The sequence below is a fragment of the Stenella coeruleoalba genome, assembly GCF_951394435.1.
Source record: "Stenella coeruleoalba genome assembly, chromosome: 16".
Taxonomy (NCBI): Eukaryota; Metazoa; Chordata; class Mammalia; order Artiodactyla; family Delphinidae; genus Stenella; species Stenella coeruleoalba.
Genome location: NC_137162.1, coordinates 72,260,378 through 72,278,415, shown reverse-complemented (window position 1 = coordinate 72,278,415; position 18,038 = coordinate 72,260,378). Strand labels below are relative to the sequence as shown.

The following is an 18,038-nucleotide window of genomic DNA, read 5'->3' as shown; positions in this document are numbered from 1 at the left end:
TGAAGGAAAAGAAACGCCATTCAAGACAAACCTGCTCTGCTTTAAAGATGCTTGGAAGAAACAAATATGTTGAGTTCTTTATCTGTAATACGTTTTGATATAAAAGATAGTGATGATTCATGGGAGAATATTTGCTTTCCGATAAATGTCTTATAAGGTCATCACGCACATAAGTTTCCAACTATCAGTGTATATAGTTAAGGTTACTAATCCGAAGTTTAGATTATGATCTGAATTTTTTCTGAAAAACAAAAATTCTGAGGACTCTCAAAATGAAAGAAATAAAGACTCTGAGGTGCTCAAAATGGAAACAAAGCAAATTTTTTCATCAAAATATCTCAAAGGAAGTTTTGTAACTGGTTTCTTAAAATTTTGAAACTCATTTCTGGGTTCAGTGTTTACGGTACATGCCCAAGGGCAGAAAATATAAGTACCCTAAAGGGGAAGGTGAACTCAGGTACTGCCAAGGCAGATGAGGGCTGCAAGCCTGCCTCAGCTTCTCCGTTCTCTATGGGTCACTCAGATGTATGCACTGACTCCTGTGTGTTAAGAGGGGGACGGAAACGGTAGATTTGGAAAGTGATCGCATACCTTTTAAAATCACTCTGAAAGCTATCTCTTTGCGTCAGATTTAGCCCAGCCTACTGCTTTGGTGCCCATTTCTTGTGAAATACTCTACAGCCAATAAACTCTCCCCAAATTCTTTTGACCAAAAGCCCTGTCTGATTTCTTACCCCAGGGCTCCCTGAGTGCACAACATGGAAAGGATTGGGGGTGATCTCAGCCATAACCAACTCTACAAATGAAGAGGATGTTTACCAGCATATGTGCAGAGACAGGAAAGGAATACTGCATAGAACAGGTGTGATCCAGGCCCTTAATGAAAAAAGGTCACTGCTCTGAGTCTCCTTCTCACCCGGGAGCTAGATATTCTCATCAGTCTGGATTATAAAAGCAATATATGGGGGGGGGGGGCGGGGGGGGAAGGGCAAGACTTCCTACAAAACAGCATGAAACTAAAACAGAAACTAGACATGGAAAATATCGTCTCTTCTCACAGTCTGCCAAGGCCTTGCTCCAGACCAACTGAGTATGAGTCTCTGGGGACCTACAGCAGCATCTGCCACAGTTTCTTGAGAATAAGAATCACCAGCACCTTACATGTTAGATGTAGAAATTCCCAGCGCTCCCCCTCCACCCACAGGGCCTATCCCAGACCCACGGAACCAGAATCTCCAGGGCCTGGGAGTCTGTATGTTTCACATTGCCCCAGATGGTCTAGAGTGGGAGACATTTTCTAGATAATTATATAAATATCAACCAAAAGAGAACAAGAAGACATGTGGGTACCTGACTTAGTCTGAGAAATCCAGGAAGGCTCCCCAGAGAAGTGTCTTTTGAACAGTCCCCTGCAGGTGAACAAGAGCTAATTAGAAATGGTGGAGGTGCGGCACGGAGGACATAGGTATTTCAGGTATACAGGGCACAAAAAATGTGCCAAAGCTCAAGGGAGCTTATAATAAACGCACAACATGTACCTTAAACATTGGAAAGGAAGATAATATGTTTTAAATGTCATGGGGCAGGAGGCTGTGCAAAATGCAATAAAAATTTAGAGTCAGAATAGGGATTAGGAAAGTGTGAGGGTTTGAAGGACTCAAAGAATTTCCATCAGAGATTTCAGCTTTCTGAACAGAAGGAAAAGGACAAGCAGAGATAGAGACAGACAAACCCCAGGACGCTCCGTGAGATGGGGGCCCAGAGGGTGTGAAGGAAGAGGGCAGAGAGGGTGAAGAAGAATATTGGGCTTTGAGTATCAGGTTAAGGGATTCTTTTCCTCTCCTGAGTGTTGCATCACCTTGCAACTCCATTTCTGGTCTTGCCTATGATCCACATTCCTACTTAAAATCTTCTCATCCCTTTCTTCAGTAGTTCCAGCACATTTTATAATCATCTGAAAAAATTTAGTTAAGACAGAACTCTCACAGTTTCCCAGGAAGTAAGAAATTATAGATAGACTCTATAGGTACATGGGCACCTGTATGAAAGCAGTGGTATAAGTGGCATTGGCTGGTTATTCTTCATGCTTCCCTGTAATTAACTCAGCTTAAATTAACTATGATTTTATTTTCAAATTAGTGTTCTCAAAGGAAAATGTATTAGATTGAGGCTTTTCATTTGGAAAACCATAATATTCTCATTACCATTTCAATGTCCATTTGGTTATTAAACGTGATCATTCATGCTCATGGGCAGCAGTGCTGAATCAAGGCCAATTTGAGAGCGGAGAGCATTCTTCAGGCTGCTAGGCTCCAGCTGCTAACCTCCCCTAACCTCGTCACAGTGAGGGTCTATCTGCTCAGAGCCCAGGCCAGTCACGCAGATGCTATCAAAGATATCTGTGGTGCTGCTTGCAATAGATCTTATACTTTATTTATTTACTTATTTTAACTTTATTTATTTATTTTTGGCTGCATTGGGTCTTCGTTGCTGCACGCGGGCTTTCTCTACTTGCGGCCAGCGGGGGCTGCTCTTCATTGCAGTGCGCAGGCTTCTCATTGCGGTGGCTTCTCTTGTTGTGGAGCACAAGCTCTAGGCGCGCGGGCTCAGTAGTTGAGGCACGTGGGCTCAGTAGTTGTGGCTCGCGGCCTCTAGAGCACAGGCTCAGTAGTTGTGGTGCACGGGCTTAGCTGCTCCGCGGCATGTGGGATCTTCCCGGACCAGGCCTTGAACCTGTGTCCCCTGCATTGGCGGGCAGATTCTTAACCACTGCGCCACCTGGGAAATCCCCAGATCTTATAATTTAAATGGGTCTCCTGTTGTGGTTTAATTTTCATGGAATGAATGATGATTGGCTTGAAACCCTACTGATTTGTCTGGCTCTTTTATTTCAAGAACAGATTCATTCAGGAAAAAGGGGTTTGGTTTGGGCACCTGTAGAGAGTCTTAATGGACCTAGAAAGTATTCAACAATCAAAGTGGATTCTGGGACCGACCGCTTGGCGTCCCTCTCCTGGGCCACCTGCTCTCTTTCACGCTATCACCGTCTCTCTCTCTACGGGCTTTGCCTCCACACTCTCCAGCTCACTGAGGTCGGCTTCCTCAGACCCCAGTCTTGCCCGGAGCCCACCCTGGTAACAATCCTCTTTTTTTTTTTTTTTAGCTGTGCGGCATGTGGGATCTGAGTTCCCCGACCAGGGATCAAACCCACGCCCCCTGAGGTGGAAGCTCGGAGTCTTAACTACTGGATAACCACTGGACCGCCAGAGGAGTCCCCTTCACAATCCTCTTGCTGTTCCAACTCCCACTTAAAGGTCCCACTGCCCTGTCTTCTAGGCACAAATTCTTGAATGAGAGAGAGTATGATTGGCTCAGCTCATCCTACTGAACCAAAGAAGCCACCGCCAGGCTGGGGTGACATTCAAAGGACTGAATTTAGTAATTAGCTCCGAACTTGCACTGCACAACTGAAGAGAAGCAGGGTCCTCTAAGCCCGTTGGCCTGCTAGGACTTAACTCTTAAATTGCTGGTTTGTGGGAAGTTGAGAAGAGAGAGGGTAATAAAGACAGTCAGGTCAGTTGAAGGGTGCTAGGCAGGCTCAGGAAAGCCATGATTTCCAATGGATGCAGAAATATTTCAATATTTTAGTAACCAGTATGGCTGTACTGATAGATACTGCTGAAAACTCTGAATCCCTGTGGGTGGGGAAGGGCAGAGACATGAGATACACAATATGCAGGTGGTCTGGGTTTAACAGGCATTTAAAGCCAAGCCTGTCCAATTCTTATGTATGTATTTCAAAGTGTTAGGGACCTTGAGGGTAGCAAGTACCTAAGTGTTTAGTTCTTATTCAGCTCCCCAAAGAACAATTCTTGCTTTCCTACACAGAGGGGAACTAGTCCATCGTTCAGTGCTGTCAGCTGACTGGTGAGTGAGGGCTCCCCTGGGTACCAGTCCCGGCTTTGCACATATCTGACTATGGGGCTTTGGATGCAAGGTCTTACGTTCCACAACTTTAAAATGATGAGTTTTATTGGGTAAACTCTGCAGTCGCTTTCCCACTTCAGAATACTCTCAGGATTAAGATTTGTGAGGAAAGGTACAAGCAGGACCAACCTCAGGAGAGGGAGGAAAGGTAGGAAACTAACCTTATTGCAAGAAATTCAGCACAGCGATAAAGAACACAGGCTCTGGGATCAAATCCTGACTCAGCCAACTGTAGTTTGTGTCACCTTGGACAGACAACTCACTCCCTTGGCCTCCATTTTCTCATCTGAAAAATGGAAATAATAAGGAGACTTCACAGAATTACAATAAAGAACAAATGAGAAAATCCATGTAAAGTGTTTAAATCGGTGCCTAGCACACAACAAGCAATCAATCAATTTTAGCCAATATTATTATTAGAAGCCAGACTAGAAATTTTGCATTGATTATATCATTTAATTATTTCAACACCATACAAGATAGGTGCTATTAATCCCATATTATCGATGAAAAAATCTGAGGCTAAGAGAGAGACTTTAATTCACCTAAGTCAAGGGTTGCTAACTTTTTCTTAAAGGGCCAGTTAGTAAACATTTTAGGCTTGGCACGCCTTACAGTCTCTGTCACAACTACTCAACTCAGCCATTATAGCTGAAAATAGCCATAGATGATGGTAAATAAATGGGCAGGGCTGTGTTTCAATAAAACTTTATTTACCAAAACAGGCTGGCTGGCCCTTGGCAATCAGCAGTCATTTACCAACCCCTGGCCTAAGATTACGTGGCAAAACACTGGCAGTCAGGATCTGAACCCCAGAAAACCCATTCTCTATACACTACACCAGAGATTTTCTAATTCTTTCGGTCATGGAAACATTTCCTGCTTATAAAATTTTATGTAGATAAAGAGGTAAATTACAGCTAGAAGCCCACTCACACCGTCTCCTCTTAGCCACCCCCGCTACTGCCCTTAAAGAAGTCAGTGATTCTTGTAAATCAACTATACTCCAATAAAAACTAAAAAAAATAAATAACTCAGTGGTTCTCAAACCATGGGGGTTAAAAATACAGGTCTGGGAGCTTCTCTGGTGGCACAGTGGTTGAGAGTTTGCCTGCCGATGCTGGGGACACGGGTTCGTGCCCCGGTCCAGGAAGATCCCACATGCCGCAGAGCAGCTGGGCCTGTGAGCCGTGGCCGCTGAGCCTGCGCGTCCGGAGCCTGTGCTCCGCAGCGGGAGAGGCCACAACAGTGAGAGGCACGTGTACCACACAAAAAAAATTAAAAAACAGGTCTGGAGGGCCCTAATTCCACAACTTCAGATGGCTTGGGGTAGGCCCAGGTGATATACGTTGTTTATAAACTACCCAGATGATTCTGACTTAGGGGCTCCTCAGACCACTCTTTGAGAAACATGGATCTAGGATATTCTAATAAATGTAAAAGAATTTAATTCTTAAGGTTGGTTTTATTGAAAATAGGAGTACAAAACACAGAACCTGAGTTTTACTGACTTTATAATGTTGTCTGGCCTTTGGGTCAGGGATTAATCTATTTTTGTATAATCAGTGCCTTTGTCTAAAAGCTTGTCAATTGTCTTGAAAAGCAATGAGTCTCTCCTATTTATGTCATAGATGTCCTTGGGACCTGATCTTATCGATGTGAAGTATATACAGAACCTTCCTTAATCCTGCTGTGACTCTAACAGAAAGCCAGAACAGCACAGTAAGAATTCCATTAAGACACTGAGATAGAAGATTGATGACAGGAGATTATTCCATAAGCTGGCCCTTGAAAGGAACTGCCTAGTGCTCTGACACACCTGCAGAGTCAAGGCCACATCAAATGAGTGTCTGCTCTAAGAGGTCTGTGACAGCTCCGTGCAAGAAGGGCTTCAACAGGGCCCCAGACAAGCAGATGTCTGAGCAGCTTGGCCTGGTACCTAGTTCCATTTCTAAAGGAACACTATTCGCTGAGCAAAGCACAGGCATTAAATTTTTGATATCACTGTAACTGCTGGAATGTCCTCATAAAACTTGAAAATTTGTGCTTGCTGGGCCCACAGAGAACAGTCTGCACTTTTCTGGGCCATAAACTTGCCTAGGTGGAGGGCCAGTAAGAAGAGCCGGTCGTTCGGTTGCGTGGCCTTCCTCATCCTTGGCCTCTTGGAGGCCACCTTCAGGAAACACTCTGCATCAGCACTGGCTGCCCACACCGGGCTTGTCCCCTAGCAGCTGGAGCTGCTAAAGACAGACCTATTAAGTAACCCTTCCCCCAGATAACTAACAGCTAGAAAGAGCCTGGGGACCCTGCCTGGGAGGGTCTCCACCAATTTCCTTCTGTTGATACTTTGCAGCACCTTCCTCCCTGCCCTGCTCAGACTTAAAGGCACACAGCTCCCCAAACAAATTCGTGGAGGCCTACCTAAAAAGGCTATCAGCTAAGCGCTTAAATCTCAGCACAGCCGTTGCAGGTGGTGGTGTGTAGGTTGTTACTACCCAAAATGTGGCCTGAGGCAGCATGGGCCTCCCCTGGGAGCTGGTTAGAGGTGCAACCTTCAGCCCCACCCAGACCTACTAAGCCAGGTTGTGCCTACTTAGCAAGCTCCCCGGGCGATTTCTGTGCACTTTCCAGTTGGAGAACACCGATGTAGCTCACACTGATAGCTCAATCATGTCCCGTCCTCAGCACTGATTTTCTTACCTGAAAAAACGAGGGACTTACAAATAATCACCTGTGCTTCATGAGCACATCGCCGTGCACGGGCTGCCGCTCACCCTCATGACAGCTCTGAAAGGCTGGTTTTCAGATCCCCAATTTACAAATCAAGAAACCAAGGCCAAAGCAGTAAAACAGCTTCCCCATTGGCTCAGTTACTAAGAAGTCATGCAGATCAAAACTACAGTGATGTATCATCTCACACGGTCAGAATGGCCAGCATCAAACAATCTACAAACAATAGATGCTGGAGAGGGTGTGGAGAAAAGGGAACCCTCTTGCACTGCTGGTGGGAATGTAAATTGATACAGCCACTACGGAAAACAGTATGGAGGTTCCTTAAAAAACTACAAATAGAACTACCATATGATCCAGCAATCCCACTACTGGGCATATATCCTGAGAAAACCATAATTCAAAAAGAGTCATGTACCACAGTGTTCATTGCAGCTCTATTTACAATAGCCAGGAGATGGAAGCAACCTAAGTGTCCATCATCAGATGAATGGATAAAGAAGATGTGGCACATATATACAATGGAATATTACTCAACCATAAAAAGCAACAAAATTGAGTTATTTGTAGTGAGGCGGATGGACCCAGAGTCTGTCATACAGAGTGAAGTTAGTCAGAAAGAGAAAAACAAATACCGTATGCTAACACATATATATGGAATCTAAGGGGAAAAAAAAAGGTCATGAAGAACCTAGGGGTAAGACGGGAATAAAGACACAGACCTACTAGAGAATGGACTTGAGGATATGGGGAGGGGGAAGGGTAAGCTGGGATGAAGTGAGAGAGTGGCATGGACATATATACACTACCAAATATAAAATAGATAGCTAGTGGGAAGCAGCCGCACAGCACAGGGAGACCAGCTCGGTGCTTTGTGACCACCTAGAGGGGTGGGATAGGGAGGGAGGGAGGGAGACGCAAGACGGAGGAGATATGGGAACATATGTATAACTGATTCACTTTGTTATAAAGCAGAAACTAACACTCCACTGTAAAACAATTATACTCCAATAAAGATGTTAAAAAAAAAAGAGGTCAAGCCAGGATGCAGACCTTCCCTGCGCCTAGAAGGCCATCTCTACTCCTCCCACCATGTCGCTGTCTCAGACGATCTCAGGGCTCCTTCAACTCCTGCCCCGCAGCCGCCTTCCTCCGTGGCTTCCTCTAAGCGCATGTTAACCCGCAGCATTCCGTGACCTTCCTCCAGTCAACTCCAAAGAACCCCTTGCTCTCAGCTCCTCACCTGCCTGCGCACAGCCGTTTTCCGACCCCTGTGAGGCCCCAGGCTCTGCCGACCGCTGACCGGCAGCCTCTGAGTAGCCGACTGGCATCCTGCTCCCCCGAGAGCTTCACCACACCCAGCTCTCAACCGATCACACCTGCTCCTCCACAGGTCAAGACCCTGCCTCCCCGGAACACTCCCTGGGAAGGGGCGTGCCCTTTCCCAACACCTTTTCAGATCCCAGGACGCTCCTAGTTTCTTATTGAAACAGACAGTCCATTTATCACTACATCTGACCCACTCCTAATGAGGGGAAAATACTGACACATTTGAAGCCTTGTTACATGTGTTAACTTAAAGAAAAACACACAGCATTAAGAGTTGTGCATTTAAGTTTTGTTCAGGGTCTTCCTGAGCACTATAGACCAAGAAACAGCCGCTCAGTTACTGCTGAGGAACTGCTCTGAAGAGGTAGGGAAGGGGCCAATATATATATGATTTGGGGGGCTAGGAAATACATGCAGTCAAGACTACATCTTGGTGAAAGATTACTGCTCATCACAAAGATATCTCAAGTTAATGATTTTAGTGCTCTTACATATGGGAAGATGCAAGAATCTGAGTTCATGGAAATTCTTCCTGAAATAGGCATCTAACTATCTAGGGGTCCCTATATCCAAAGCACAAAGCGTCTCATCCTGCTTTTCATTCTGAGTTCCTCTCAGGGTGCACTGGTGGTGGGCAACTGCAGTGGGGTGTGACTTAACGCTGTATTTCTGGGTGATGCTCTTCTCTGTTCATGCATGGTACCTAGCTCAGTCTTTCATTTCACAGGGGGTATTGCAAGGCCCAGAAAGGGGAAGTCCATTTCCTTTCTTGTCATGTAACAGCTGCCCTACGTCTTTTTTTTTTAACATCTTAACATCTGTTATACCCTGCAACATTATCATCACTTATTATTACACTCAACAATAACAACAACAACAAAACAGAAACATGTCCTATTTCTCTAGGAAGCCTAGTAGAATGATAAAGGCTTAAAGAGGAAATGAAGTGGAAGAGGGAGAAACAGAAAGATGGGAAGAAGGAAGGAGAAAATACAGAAAGAATCTTGAATCAGTTTTCGCCAATTCAAAAGGAGTGGAGCTGATTAAAATTCCTCAATAGTAACAGCAAAAAGAGCTACCATTTACTGTGAATATACTATGAATTTGGCACTCTTATGCATTCTTCAGCTATTGGAACCAAGCCCTTTAAAACCGAGTTCCCTTACTGAGTTTATGATTAACCTCTCTATCCAAAACTTTATTCCTTCTTGTCCCCAAACCTGTGCTAAATGAACACTAATCAGAGTCAGATGACCGAAATTGCTGTTGTCGATAACATCGTTAATGTACTAAAACTACTATTACAGATATCATCATTAACGAACAAACTCAGATGAGTTCGTTCATGGCAAGATGAGTACAACAGACCCCCGAGCCGTGGACCACCTGGCCAGAGAATCCTAAACCAGAGACCTCCCGGCTCCCAAAACTATAATTAAGAAATGTCACAGATATGTCACACAACGATGATTAACCCCAGCTTCTTTGTTCTTCCTCTTTTAAAAACCCCAAACTCAGGGCTTCCCTGGTGACACAGTGGTTGGGAGTCCGCCTGCTGATGCAGGGGACACGGGTTCGTGCCCCGGTCCGGGAAGATCCCACATGCTGCGGAGCGGCTGGGCCCGTGAGCCATGGCCGCTGAGCCTGCGCGTCCGGAGCCTGTGCTCCACAACGGGAGAGGCCACAACAGTGAGAGGCCCGCGTACCGAAAAAAGAAAAAAAAAAAACCCAAACTCAAAGACCAAGCTGGACTGGACCTGAGACTTGTCTCTCGCACCCTTGCTTGGTGGCTGCAAATAAATCCTTACTTTGCTGCAAACACCTGCTGTCAGAACTGGGCTTTCTGCGCCACGGGCACAGGAGCCCTTGCTTGTTACGCTCTGAGTTTATTTCATCCTGACTGCTCTAATGGGGTACTCTTCACTGCCCCAAAAGGAGGGAAGTGAGACCTAGTGGTTGAACGATTACCAGAGTCAGTGAAAGGACCGAGATTCAAACCCTGGCTGGAAAGCCTGCACTCTTCACCCTGACGCAACAGGAACCAGGGACTTTCTCTCCCTGCATCACAAACTTCCATAGGTGCCTGGGAATGTCGGCTATAACACGACCACACTGGCCCCGAACCCAGCAGGAGAGACTGAATTTGGGATAGCCTGACTACAAAGGCAATGTGCCTTTCTCTTGGATTCTCGTGCTAACGTGGATGCTTTGTAAGCAAACGTTGAACACTGCTCAGCTCCTGGCCTTCCCCCCTAGTAAAACAAAAGGTTCTCTAGTTCCATATTAGCTGTTTCTCATTATGGAAACTGTCTGTGCCATCGTTATTCAATTTATTCCTGCATTAGTCCCCAACCTGGCTAGGGAAATACATTAACTTTTAATAACATGCCTTTGATGACTTGTACAAATCACTCCCTGCCAGCTCCCTTCTTAAATTTATCCTCGTGAATCAGGGAGCAATGGGGGAAAGCTGCAAATTAAACCTGGTGTCCTGCTGCAGCTGAGGGAAAGAAAGGAATCTGGAATCCTTGGGAGAACTTTAAAAATACATCTAGTGGGCTTCCCTGGTGGCGCAGTGGTTGAGAGTCTGCAGGGGACACGGGTTCGTGCCCCGGTCCGGGAAGATCCCACATGCCGCGGGGCGGCTGGTCTCTGTGAGCCATGGCCGCTGAGCCTGTGCGTCCGGAGCCTGTGCTCCGCAACAGGAGAGGCCACAAAAGTGAGAGGCCCGCGTATCGCAAAAAAAAACAAAAAACATCTAGTGTTTAATCATCTTTTGGAAGCACACGGTAGTAAACAGTAAAAACCTTCTTGTGGCAGGTTCCAGGTCCTGCCCATACTTTTTCTCAAAATCCTGGTGCACACTAGCATCAGGGAGAAGGGAGTAACTAACCTAGAACTTCTTTAGGAGTTACTCGCCCTCATCACAGCCCTGCTCTCCCAAGTAGGGAGCAATTTGGGTTTTATTCATTGCTGTAATAGACCTGAAATTAATTCAGAATTTAATCACAAGAAGAGCCTTGAGAATCAATCCAAGTTTTAGTCAACATCATTATCATCACCATCAACAAATGTTTATTGAGCATCCAGGACCCAGCCTGCTGGGAATACAAAGAAGCCTGAGGCCCTGCTCTGAAGGGGCTTCAATAGAGAGAAAAATAACAATGTATATTAGCATTCACTCCAGATAAAAGGTGTTACAGGAGATAGGCTGGGACAGGAGGCAGCAAAGGCATGAAAGGCAGAATTCAGAGAGGATGCCCCTAAGGCAAGATCCTGGAGTGGGATTTATACTGAGTATATTCAGGACGCTCTCTAGCGAGCTGTGAGACAGGGAGAGTTTGGGTAAATGCTCCCTGGTTAAGTGAGGCAGATCCAGATATCTGCCATACAGGGATGGCCTGTGGGAATATAAAATAAAGGACCACTGTAGATGCCAACAAAAAGAAATAGGGGGCTTCCCTGGTGGCGCAGTGGTTGAGGGTCCGCCTGCCGATCGATGCAGGGGACACGGGTTCCTGCCCCGGTCCGGGAGGATCCCGCATGCCACGGAGCAGCTGGGCCTGCGCGTCCGCAGCCTGTGCCCCGCAACGGGAGAGGCCACGGCAGTGGGGGGCCCGCGTACCGCAAAAAAAAAAAAAGAAAAAAGAAATAGGAAACCCACAATTCCCCCCCACCATGTGCCTCTAAAATTATCTGCAATTTCCCACTGATCTTTCTACCTGTGACAATAAAGTAACAGAGAAACTAGGTTCTGTTTTTCTCTCACTGAGCCTATACTCTCCAATTTTCTTTGATTTGGCTTTCCTTCTTTAGTGTATTTTTTGAAGTTTTTACATTTTACCCTATTTGAAAAGAGGCTTTGTTTTAAACACTCCCATTTTAATCATACATCTTCCTCAGAGAGACTTTGTGAAGGTTGTTAAGTGGACAGTATCAATCGAGTTTTTTAGGGCACCTCTAAAGAAAGATGCTGGCTGATGTAAGAGCATCCAGAAGCAGCTGGGGCTGGTTTGCCGCCTGGGGCTTTATTCTTTTAATTAGCATTAGAATAACTGTGGCCTCTGATTAACTCCTCCAAACAATGGCAAAGCCAAACCCTTTTAGGTTGGACATCCCCAAGTTATGAACCGGTTGTGTTCTGGAAACTTGTGAATTTGTCCTGTGAAAGTCAGGCCAAGCTTTCCCATAGAGGAAAACAGAAGTGGTCCACAGGACAAGCAGTGCGACAGCCAGTGGTACCTGTGCCCTGTTCTCTGATGGGCACCGTACCAAGCTCCTCAGGTGGGTTACTCCATTTATTCCTCACAGCACATTCTGTAAAGTTGGTGCGATTATTACTCCTGTTTTCCTAAGGGAAAAACTGGGGTACAAGTGTATAAATAACTTGCCTAAGATTATACAGCTAAGTGGCAGTGCCAATGGTTCCCTGCTCTTAACCAGTGTTTGATCCTGCCTTCTGTGGAAGTACACAGATTCCAAACAGGGCCAGGACTACGGTGAAGCAAGTGAGGGACTCCCCTGGGGTGCAAAACTGAAAGGGGCTGCAAAAAACTCAGCCCAAGAAGCCAATCTACCCCGTGTGAAGCTCACCTAATACACTCTTCATACTATAGTCCTTGGCCAGCCTGGGCCATGCAGTATTATAACCATCTTGCCAAACTCATCTATGGTTCTGAAACATTAATTTGCATCAGAATCCCCTGGAGTGCCTTGTTACATTCAGATCCCTAGGCCTCACTCTCAGAAATTACGATTCACTAGGCTTGGGATGGTCTTTTATTACCCTCTCCTCTGTAGCTGGCTTTCACCCCTCTGCCTGGCTACTCACCTGAGGTGGAGAGCCAACACCTGGACTGGGAATAGAGAGAGGGAAGGTGGGCCTGAGAGCACAGCTACTTGGCAGTAGAACAGGGAGGGAGAGCCGAGACAAGAAACCAAGGACAGGCTGCTTCTGGGGAGGGGGTGGCATAAGCAGGTCGGCTCTCCCCATAGCGAAGGGCAGTGCTCTTTCAACAGAGAAATACGCTGGAAAACCATTAAGAAGCAGCCACGCTGGAACGGCATTCTGGAGAATCATTTTGAACAGATGCTTCTTGTCATTACAACAAAACACAGGCTATGCACTGATGAAATACGCAATGTTCAGATCAAATTTCAAAACATGTTTACTTATATACTTTGAAAATACTTCTTTGATCAATCAAAGGAATGATGTATGTATCAATGTTTAACTCTTTCCCATTCTTCAGAGTTAACACCACTGAGGAAATATCAAGAAAGAGGAAGGAGAGAATATGGAAATATCAAGAAAGAGGAAGGAGAGAATATGGAAATATCAAGAAAGAGGAAGGAGAGAATATGAGCCCAATATTTAGTAGTCAATAATATTATATCACTACTTGCTCTGTGCAAAGAGGGTATACTCTATGTAGAGACTATATAATATATCACTACATAGTTACTCCACCAGGATGAAAACTCCCCTTAGGAAGCTTCCTGTCCATCTGGTTCACCACTGTCTTGCCTAGTGCTGCACCTGGCATGCAGTGAATATTCCTGTATTCCAATGAATATTCCTGTAATATACGAAACACTACAGGGTGTAACTGAATATGAAATTCCATCATATAGTTTCCAGTGGTGTAGAAAGACCAAGAAACATAAATATAGCTGAGATAATGAGGGCAGTTCTGAAAAGGAAGTGAGACTTACCCTGAGTTTTTAAGGATTTTAAGCCCATGAACCTCTTCTCTCCCCTCCCATCCCCTTCTAGTTCCTTCTTTTCTCTTCTCTCCTCTCTCTACAACCACTCGTTGGTAACCTCATCCAGTCCTATGACTGATACTGAACAGCACCCTGTAGGGTTCCTGGGCACAAAAGCCTTTCTGTGTCGCCCACTTCTTGGAAAGAGGCTTCATTTAGCCTCTATGACCTTCCCTGAGTTCCAAAGGGTGGGTTCAAACAGCTGCTAATCAGGAAAAGGAAGGAATGCTGAGACAAGGGAGGAACAGTCAAGAAACAATACCACAGCCGTGGGGCAGGATCCTGCTTCCCCATCAAGGGATACACATAATAATAGCTTTGAGCTGGTTTGCAGATACTTTTTCCAGGTGGGAGAAGTTAACAGTCTGCTGCCCACAAGCACGTAGACCCCAGACCGGTTGGAACCGGAAGTTTGATGATGCTGACTCCCAATTACCTCACCACCAACCAACGAGAAGAACATCCAGGAGCTGATCACGCCCTCCTCTGTGAACCGTTACTGTAAAACTCCTCACTAGCCCCTCCAGGTCAGGACACACAGCTTTTCAGGGCATTACCCTGCTGTGGCCCCCTTTGCCTGGCAAAGCAATAAAGCTATTCTTTTCTACTTCACCCAAAACTCTGTCTTCAAGATTTAATTTGGTGTCGGGGTACAGAGGCTGGATTCAGCTCCATGACTTCAAATACCATCTATATAGCACAGCAATTCCACATTCGTATTTCCAGGCCTTCATTCTCTCCAGAAATCCAGACTCATATATCCAGCTCCATACATGTCATTTCCATGTGGGGTTCATTCAAAATTGAACTTTCAATGCACCCCACCACTGCCACCCTGGCCCTAATCAATCTACCCCATTTGGGTAAATACATTCTCCAATTTGCTCAGGACACAAACCCTGCAATCAGCCTCGACTCCTCTCCTTCTCTCCGTCCCCACTTCCAAAAGCAGGTCTTGTTGGTTTTCTATTCATGACATATCCATAATCTGACCACTCCTCACTAACACTGTAATCGCCTGCCAGAACTTCTTCTATAATTTCCTGACCAGCCACCTGTTCCCACTCCTGGCTCCTTCCAGCCCCTTCTCCACACAGCAACCAGGAGAACTCATTAAATATCCATGGGACCTTGGAATTCTTCTGATCAGAACCCCCCACTGGTGTCTCATCTCACTCAGAATAGTGGGCTACCCCAAGTCCTTACCACGATGCCACCTGATCTCACTGACCTGTCTCCTATGCCTTACACTGGACGAGATCAAACCATGCCGGGCTGTAATTCCTTTGACCCTTCAAGCGCACTCCAGGCTCATGATCTTTGAACTTGCTGTTCCTTCTGCCAGAGAGATTCCTCCAGACATCTCCATAGCTCACTCATTGACCTCTTTCAGGTCTTTTCTTAAAACTCCCCAACAACACTATTTAAAATAACACCTCACTCACTTCCATGACTCTTAGCCATTCACCCAGCTTCCTCACTATCTAAGATTCTATTAGTTTTTTCATAGAATATAAATTCATGAGAGTAGGGACTTTGTTATATTCACTGCTATATTCCCAGCCCAAAGAACAGTGACTGGCACACTGTAGGTCCTCAACAGATATTTGTATAAATAAATCCATGCACCCCTATGTTCATAGCAGCACTATTCACAATAGCCAAGACATGGAAGCAACCTAAATGTCCACTGACAAATGAATGGATAAAGAACAGGTGGTGTACATGTATACAATGGAATACTACTCTGCCATAAAAAAGAATGAAGTCACACCACTCGCAGCAACATGGATGGACCTAGAGATTATCATACCAAGAGAAGTAAGTCAGAAAGAGAAAGACAAATACCATATGATATCACTTATGTGGAATCTAAAATATGACACAAATGAACTTATCTATGAAACAGACTCACAGACATAGAGAACAGACTTGCGGCTGCCAAGGGTGAGAGGTGGGTTGGGGAGGGATGGATTGGAAGCCTGGGATTAGCAGGTGCAAAGTATTATATATTGAATGGATAAACAACAAGGTCCTACTGTATAGCACAGGGAACTGTATTCAATATCCTGTGATTAAACCATAATGGGAAAAGCATATGAAAAAGAATTTATACATATTTATAACTGAATCATTTTGCTGTACAGCAGAATTAACACAACACTGTAAGTCAACTATACTTGAATAAAATAACTTTTCAAAAAAAATAGAATGAATCCATGATTTAGGTTGATGGAAAAGAGGATAAAGATTTGCAGGGAGGGTCCCAGGCGAAGTAAAAGTCACGGGATACGACTGTGCATGATATGGAGGGCAGATGGGAAACAACATGTCTAGAATGTGGTGCTAAGTTGACATTAATACACAGTTGGAAATGGTTGGGTTTAAAACAAAGCTCTAATGAGATATACTGAGGTAAATACTGTCTAGATTATCAGGGAAGAGTATCACAAGAGAAGCATCCTAAAGAGAAAGACTAGTGCATGATAAATATGACTGTACACAAAAGGAGAAAGAAACTAGCAGAATATTAATACTAGTTACCTCTGGAAGGTGGAGTTAGTTATCTTCCTTTACTTTTCTATTTTTTTCAAATTTCCTTAATAAGTATGGACTAATTTTACAACTCAAAAAAAAAAATCTTTCAAGCTGCTTTTGAGTTCTAAAGTACTGAACGGTAAGTTCCTCTGTAAATTCGCTATTCTGTCTGAAATAAGACTGTTTAGTGAATGCCATCTATATTTATGAATAGGCAAAGACACGGGAAGAGTTTCAAGAGAAAAAAAGGATGTCAGAACCTCTCTAAGACTTTTGAGTTTGATGCGAATGACAGTATGAACCAGCCATAGAAGGGGAGAATGTTCCAAATTTTCCAGGTAGAAGGATTAAGGGCAAAGGCTCCAGGGTGGAATAAACATCAAGTATTTGATGCTCAGTGAGCTTACAGGATCTGATTTACATTCTCTTCCTGCTGTGTGAAAACTGAAAGGGGTTGAGGGGGCATTGGGGAGTGGAGGAGGGGGGCAATAGTAGAAAGTGTGGAATGCAGTCAGAAAGGCTAATACAGGGACTTCCCTGGCGGCCCAGTGGTTAGGACTCCGTGCTTTCACTGCCAAAGGCCCGGGTTCAATCCCTGGTCGGGGAACTAAGACCCTGCAAGCGTCTGGGTGCGGCCCAGAAAAAAAAGGCTACTGCTTATATAAACCTAAAAAGACGACTTGCTCTGGGTTAATAACAGTAGAGAAGGAGAAAAGAGCAAAGATTTTGGATCTACCTTAAAGGCAGAACTAACCAGACTTGCTAATGAACTGGTTCTGGCAGGTGAAGAAAAAAAGAGAAATGAATTACTGCCAAGTCATATGGAAGCTTCTGGATTAGCATCACACTTAGAACACAACACTGAAACTCCCACATTACTTCTCCAAAAACAGCTACACCCAGAAGAGAGAAGTGTCGATTACTCACTGTTATCAAGTGCCCTCTGGGTTCTAAAGCACTGCCCGGGGTGGGGCAGGGGACACTGTGAGATAGAGTGTAAAAGAAAAGGAACGGATGAATCTTTTCCTCTTGAAGTTTATGAACTTACAGGTGTGACAGGATAAAAACAAAGATATATATAAATGTAACTTCTTCATATGCTTGATCGTTGACATGAATGCACACTCTGATGCAGCAAAGAAGCTGATGTGCGTGTCGCAATTTCATCAAGAATCACAGCTCTAGTAAATTACACTCAAAAATCCAACTTGGTGGTGTATAATTACAAGGTCAGGAAATGATCACAGTTAAAAACATTAATGCATAGAGGGAAGTCGATTCACATGCCCACCTTTATCCTTCATAGTTATATAACGGCATGTCACTCTAAATGACAGGCCCATCAGTCTATTTTATTCTAGAGCTGAATTTACCCAGCACCAAAATGAAAAGGCCATCTGAACGATGGGCTACATTTTCACTTGTCACACACGTGTTTTGAATTCTGTCATAAAGACAGAACAGAGGGAAACAGAAGAAACTTGCCTTCAGAGGAAGCTACCCAAGACAAATTTGCCATCAGGATGAACCAAGGATAGAACTGGAAGAAATTCTGATACTTAGGAGTCACCTGCAAGCTTGTTATATGGAAACATGAACTCGGAAAATAGAGCAAATTTTAAAAGTTAGGTAATTACGGCATTGTTTTTAAATTAAGACTCATTCAGTGCTGATAATTCATGAGATTC

General features: G+C 44.7%; 1 long non-coding RNA gene across 7 annotated transcripts in view; it reads right to left on the bottom strand.

The window, feature by feature from the left end:
- LOC307175696 overlaps positions 1-18,038 on the bottom strand; it is a 245,785-nt gene that overhangs the window by 189,982 nt on the left and 37,765 nt on the right. For 6 of the 7 annotated variants that reach the window (XR_013824419.1, XR_013824420.1, XR_013824421.1 and 3 more), the window contains 2 exons: positions 4,149-4,273; positions 1,351-1,409 (listed from right to left, as the gene is read on the bottom strand). This is a non-coding gene — a long non-coding RNA (uncharacterized lncRNA). The remainder of the gene's footprint in view (positions 1-1,350; positions 1,410-4,148; positions 4,274-18,038) is intronic. The other variant, XR_013824422.1, reaches the window with a different exon arrangement.